The following is a 7,202-nucleotide window of genomic DNA, read 5'->3' on the forward strand; positions in this document are numbered from 1 at the left end:
AGACTGCCTACACTACACTTGTCCGTCGTCTTTTGGGGTCCTACTGCGTAGTTTGGGATCCTTACAAGATAGGATTGATGGAGTACATCTAGAAAGTTTAAAGAAGGGCGGAACGTTTTGTATTATCCAGAAATAAGCAAGAGTGTGTCACGGACACGATAGAGGATTTGGGGTGGAAATCATTAAAACAAAGGCGTTTTTAGTTGTGGCGGGATATTCTCACGTAATTTAAACCGCCAACTTCCTCGTCCGAATGCGAAAATATTTTGTTGACACCGACTCACGTAGGGGGAAAATAAGGGACACAAGAGCTCGCACGGAAAGGTACAGGTATTCTGTTTTTCCACGCGCTATTTGAGAATGAAATAATAGAGAATTAGTGCGAAGGTAGTTCGATGAACCCTCTTCCAGGCACTTAAGTGTGATTTGCAGAGTATTCATGCAGATTTACGCGAATTCTATACTATATACGATGTGAAGTTATCCCCTGGGATTATGGTGCTGGTGAAAACAACTGTATGTGGGTACAGAGTACCGAATTACGCTCTAACAAGTTAATATAGCCGTTCTAATCTGCCGGATACCATAGCAACAAGACTAGGTACAATGCAGTGTGAAAGATTCATTCAAACAAACCTTCAACCTGCCAGTGATGCTAATCCTGCAATATATGCAGCAGAGCTTCTGTTAAGTTTGGAGAGTAGAGGATTGGTAAAATAAAAATGGACCGGAAATTATTGCATGCACGTTAAGGTAGGCAACCCAACTTACATGCCGCACACAAGGGACAGATGATGAGGGCTGCCTATTTTGAGGTGCATTAGTTTTTACTTCCTCCGAAGTAACTGACGCGAAAGAAACCATCAAGATAAAATTCTAAAGATTCGAGCCTACACAGAGGCTTACCGGCGGAGAAATGACAGTCATACATGAAGTACCGTACACGAGAACATGGATTGCGGGGTATATAGATGTAAAAAATATTTTCTAGGTCAGTTTTATTTTTCCCGCCCTGTAGAAAAGAAGTACTGAGTGAAGTGTGGCTGAGGGGGCGTCATGAGTTACGCGTGGCTAGCTCATTCGCTAAATACAATGCTCTCGAATGACAACATTCTGGGTCTGAGTCTCGACGCAGCACAGTTCTGATCTATCAGGAAGTCTCAGCTTTCCACGTATTTTGAAGTTCAACAGGTAGTTCAGGTATTCTGTCTGAAGCCTGCAACTCTGCAGGACGGTTTCACTTCAGAAAGCCTCCTCATCTCTGCGTATCTGCTGGAACCCACATTCACTTGAACACAAATCATTTAGTAAAGCCTTGAGCTCCCTCAACAGCTCTTACTCCGTCCACCACTACACTACACTCTTCCCTAGATTACCAAATTAACAATTACTTCATGGCACAGCATGGGTGTCATCAACACAACCGTCCATTTAATCAAACTGAGCTATAACAACTTTATCTTGATTTCCCTTTTTCATTACATATTCCATTTACCCATACAAACTTTATCCGTCCATTTAATCAAACTGAGCTATAACAACTTTATCTTGATTTCCCTTTTTCATTACATATTCCATTTACCCATACAAACTTTATCCGTCTTCTGAAACACTAGACATCAAAAAAATGTATTCTCTTTTTGCTCGCACTCTTTAAAATCCAGTTTTCACATCGATATAAGACTAGGCTCCAGTCATGTATTTTCAGAAAAGCCCTTCCAACGCTTAAGTGTACATTAAATGTCAATAGCTTTCTCGTTTTCAGAAAACGTTTACTCTGTTACCAGTCAGCATTTTATATCGCCTTTGGTTCTTGGTTCAAATGGCTCTGAGCACTATGGGACATAGCTTCTAAGGTCATCAGTCCCCTAGAACTTAGAACCACTTAAACCTAACTAACCTAAGGACATCACAGACATCCATGCCCGAGGCAGGATTCGAATCTGTGACTGTAGAGGTCGCGTGGTTCCAGACTGTAGTGCCTAGAACCGCTCGGCCACTCCGGCCGGCCTTTTGTTCTTGTTTCGTCAGTTTTACCTGCTGGCCAAATGGCAAAATTCCTCTACTACTTTTGGTGTTTCATTTCGTAATTAGATGCACTCAGTATCGCTGTATTTAATTCAACTTCATTTGATTACCATTGTTTCATTTTTATTGATGTTCATCTTACAACCCATCTCGGTAAATTACTCTATCAAGTGATCCTTTGACTCCTCTGACGCAATACAATTTCACTGAGAAAACATTAAAATTTTATTTGTTCTTTGTGAGATTTGTCGGTTTTCGAAGTTCCTTCTTGGTTTCATTTACATTGTGCTTTATGTACCAGTTGAATAATACGAATGGGCTGCCTACAAGAATGTCTGGTGCCCTTCTCCTTTACTGCCCTCTTTAATGTCCTTAGAATCTTAGAATCAACGGTCTGGTCCGTACTAGTTGTAGACAACCTACACAGAATGAATGTAAGGTCGGTATGTGGGTTGTACCATTTACCTTGATCACCTCAAATAACTTTCGGTCCAGAAGCCAAATAAAACTACAGGGGAACATTAAGTGGCATGAATGACTTATCGTTACGAAGGAATGAGCTGAAGTATGTCTTTTTTAAATAAAACACGCGGTCTCAGGCGCCTTGCCACGGTTCGCGTGGCTCCCCCTGTCAGAGGTTCGAGTCCTCCCTCTGGCGTGGGTGTTTGTGTTGTCAGCGTAAGTTAGATTAAGTAGTGTGTAAGGCTAGGGACCGATGACCTCAGCAGTTTCGTCCCATAGGAACTTACCACAAATTTCCGAAATTAAATAAAACCGAATATTTTGAATTCGGTGATACATTTTCTCTCCCTAATACATGTTCAAAGAGAGAACATTGTACCTTCTGTGTAACCATAACGTTATTAAACATGTAACGTATAACTTATTTACTCTCCCATGTAATTGAACACACAGCAGGTGACATGAGTAACGTAACTCGTCCATTAGCTGGATTTGTCAATTAATAAATGAAGGCGATAGGAAAATGCACATCAGTCATTCAGTCAACTGTTTTCAGTTTAAGGTTTGAATGAGTACAGTGTACATCAGCGGAGGAAACGTAGAACTGATACTCACCTATGGTGAATGTAAATTAGCAGAACAGTAATTTGAATACAGTAATGCGTGCATTACCCTTGTGCTTCCATATTTTAATGTCAGCTCCAGCAAGTGAACGAGTTACGTTACTCGAATACCAGCTTTGTGCGCCAGAAAGGAAAAGTCAAACCGAATCTTCTGTTACGTTTTTAATAAAGCCATGTTCACGTGAATGTGCGCCGTGATACGTTTTTTAGCAGGTCATAGTTCTTTAGTTAATTTCATGTTCCAAGGATCATTTTTCACGGTAAATCGTAATGATGTGGTACAAGTATTTTATATTCTCATGGCATATGATTAATTGCTGAAAATGTTTGAGTTTTTTCTAAAAATATTTGCTTGAAACCTTTTTTATTTGGCTTCTGGACAAAAACTTATTAGGCGTGGTAAATATGAATGAGACACCCTGGGTAGAATTCGACGTATAGTGAAGAAGAGTGTAGTAGCGTTATGTGTTGGGTGATAAAAAGCCCATTCAGATCTCCCACAGTTCACACTGACAGCCAGAATATTATAACCACTAAACCCTACTATCGATATAAACCCGTCCAGGCGGTGGCACGTCGCCTGGCGGAGAATGACTGCTAGTCAGATACACGCACGGTTCTTGTAGTATCAGTGAGCGTGCTTACCCTGTGTAGAACGAGGAAGGTGCTCGATCTATTTAAGTTTGGCCAAGGGCAGATTGTGATGGCTCGGAGGCTCAACACGACCATTTCAGAAACTGCACGACCTGTCGGGTGTTCGACGGGTGTTGCGGTGCGTGTCTTTAACACGTGATGAAACCAAGGTGAAAACACATCCAGAAGTCGTGGGATTGGGCAGCCAGTCCTCATTACAAATGTCGAACTTCGTACACAGGGCGGACTGGTAAAACAGGACAGGTGGGGAACTGTGCCGGAACTAACATCATGGTGGGCAGGGTGCAAGTGCGTCTGAACACACAGTGCACCGAACACTCCTAACGATTGGCCTCCGCAGCCGACGACCCACGCATGTGGAAATGGTAACAGCACGATATAGACGACTGCAACCAAAATAGGAACGTGAGCATCGGCACTGGACGATGGCGCATGGCCTGATGAATCCCGATGCCGACTGGAGGGCGCGAAGCCGCCATCTTCCTGGGGAGCATCTCCTTGACATCTGTACTGCGGAACGGAGACAAGCTGGTGGAGGTCCCATTATGCTCTGGCGAACATTCACACGGTCCATTCATTCATAGGTCCAGTGGAACTCTTGCAAGGCTCCATGACGGACAAGGAGTATCATACACTGGTTGCAACCATGCACGTCCCTTTATGACGATCGTGTTTCCCGACTGCAATGGCATTTTTCAGTAAGATAACGCGCCATGTCACAAGGCCAGGAGTGTAGTGGAGTCGTTCGGGTAACTCAGTAGTGAGTTCCAATTGATTTTCTGCCCCCCCCCCCCAATTCGCCAGATCTCAACCCGATCGAACACATCTGGGATGTGATTGATCGTGGCGTCAAAGTTCATCGCTCCCCTCCCCGGAATTTATGGGGAATTAGGTGACTTCTTTGTACAGACGTGGTGCCAACTGTCTTCAGCGATCTTCCTAAGTCTCTTTGCTTCCATGCTACGACACGTCGCCGCTGTTGTCCGTGCCAAAGGTGGACATACCAGCTATTAGGTATGTTGTCATAATGTTCTGGCAACGGCCTTGCCGCAGTGGACACACCGGTTCCCGTGAGATCACCGAAGTTAAGCGCTGTCGGGCGTGGTCGGCACTTGGATGGGTGACCATCCAGCCGCCATGCGCTGTTGCCATTTTTCGGGTCGCACTCAGCCTCGTGGCGCCAATTGAAGAACTACTCGACCGAATAGTAGCGGCTCCGGTCAAAGAAAACCATCATAACTACCGGGAGAGCGGTGTGCTGAACACACGCCCCTCCTATCCGTATCCTCAACAGAGGATGACACGGTGGTCGGATGGTCCCGATGGGCCACTGGTGGCCTGCAGACGGAGTGAGTGAGTCATAATGTTCTGGCTGAGCAGTGTATAAGCACAGCGCCGATCGGAAAAGAAGTACGTGACACTTCCGCGCCTAGGATCCGATGCCTAGTCGTGGTGTGGCGTGCACGAAGGTTAAGAGCCTAACGTCGATGCTGAGAGGGTCGCAGCGTTACGCTGTCTCTGTGCGTCGCCGGAGGCACGAGCTGTCTCACTGCGGCGACGTGAGGGGACGTGATGAGCGAGACGAGAAGCGGCGGGCGGCAAAGGCCGCGGCCCCGTGCCCGCTGACGTCACCTTAATTGTGCCTCCTCTAACTCTCACTTAGTCCACTTTAGGCGGACACGCCGGCTGTAAACACTAATTATGCGCCGGCGGCCAGAGGAAGCAGTCTCCACCACCAGCGGCTTGCCTGTCCCTGGAGGGAGCTTCTCAAATCGCGACTTTTGGTTAGAAAATTGCAAAACAGTTTTACTCGTAACTTTTTTCTTTATTTAATTCTTTCCTAGGGTCCATAGACCATCATAAACCTACTCCTCATCCACGTCAACAACAAGCAAAGCACGGTACAGTGTGTGGCCGACGGAATTTTCTGTACCACGGTCGCTTCCTTTCCCGTTCCCGTTGCACCGAGCGGGGTAGCTATAGCCGCCGCACACGGACGAGTTGGCTTAAGCTGAGGTGGCGCTCTGTGTGTTTTGTGACGTCACTTCCTACCATTTCGCATTGAGCAGCCATTCCGTTACGTGAAACCCAAAATAAGTTCTGTGATATTTCGACGACGTGTCACGTAAAGTAGAACCAATAGGAAGCAACAACGCTCCCTATGTCACAAGCAGAAAGCTTGAGGTCCGCAGAGCAAGACGCCATATTGTATTTGTTTTGTTCAGTAGAACCCCATGCTCAGTAGAGTTTAAGCTATGCCTCATACCCCATGAATAAATTGTGGAAATTTGTGGTAAGGACTATGGGACCAAACTGCTGAGGTCATCGGTCCCTAGGCTTTCACACTAATTAATCTAACTTAAACTAACTTTGCGCTAAAGAGAACACACACACCCATGCCCAAGGGAGGACTCGAACCTCCGACGGGGGTAGCCGCGCGAACCGTGAACCGTAACAAGGTGCCCTAGACCGCACAGCTGTCCCCCCCCATAAATATATGCTGTATCCTAAGCACCAGGAAATTGAATGTCTATAGAGCCAATCGTAATTGGTACGATTTGTTGTAATAAAACAACGGGAAACGTCACATTGGTGGTTAAGAAATGTTCGTTGTTCGTTGTTATCGCGTTGTAATTCGCGTATTATGAGAATAAGCGGTTCTAAGGCAACGGCACATTCAAAATTCGTGAAAAACCTTTCTTTCTTGTTAGGATTTGTTACAGTCAAATGTAAATCTATAGCATTTCGGCGATTATAGCCTATAAAAGACTATTACATTAAATTCAAACTCTCTTACCACGAAGCTACAGCCTAGCATAGTGAGAAAAGGTACCACTTTTCTAGAAACGAAGGTAGGTCGTTGGACGGTTCGAATTTGGCTATATACATTTTTTTTTTCATCTTTGCGTTTTATAAATCCTTGTGGGTTATGGGATCTCTATCAGGAATGAGTTTGTTCGAGTTGGTGAACTGATGTTCTACTGAATGGATATGTATATTTCCTTTTTGTCTTATTAAATCTTTACGGATATCAAAGTTTTTATTTATGCATACAACAGCAGAACAACATGACCAGCATATGGACAAGGGAGGAAATGTGCGTTTTAGTAGAGCTAGTGTAGGAAATACTTGCCCGTCCAGTTTCGTGAACAAATTGTACTGTTTGAGAGCTAAATGAAGCCGACAACTGTCGCTGGAAAGAGCTGAGAGCGCCAAATCACGTTAACCAGATCGTTTCGTTTGCCGACGGAGCATGTCTCGTGACTTTGGGTATTCCACTGCGTGCACGTCAACGTTTGCTGCTTCGTCCCTGGAAAGCCTCATGGGTTCTACGATGTTACCCTCTGTCGTTTATACATGTTGTGAAAAGTGCCGTAGCACCCCCTTGGGATACACCCCAAATGTCCCGCCAGCAGAAGTGGCCGAGCGGTTCTA

At 45.1% G+C, this 7,202-nt stretch overlaps 1 pseudogene; it reads left to right on the forward strand.

Annotated features, from left to right (window-relative positions):
• The first annotated feature begins 4,801 nt into the window (after positions 1-4,801).
• LOC124620609 lies at positions 4,802-4,918 on the forward strand (annotated as a pseudogene).
• Positions 4,919-7,202: the final 2,284 nt, after the last annotated feature.

Source organism: Schistocerca americana, chromosome 6 (genome assembly GCF_021461395.2).
Source record: "Schistocerca americana isolate TAMUIC-IGC-003095 chromosome 6, iqSchAmer2.1, whole genome shotgun sequence".
Lineage (NCBI taxonomy): Eukaryota > Metazoa > Arthropoda > Insecta > Orthoptera > Acrididae > Schistocerca > Schistocerca americana.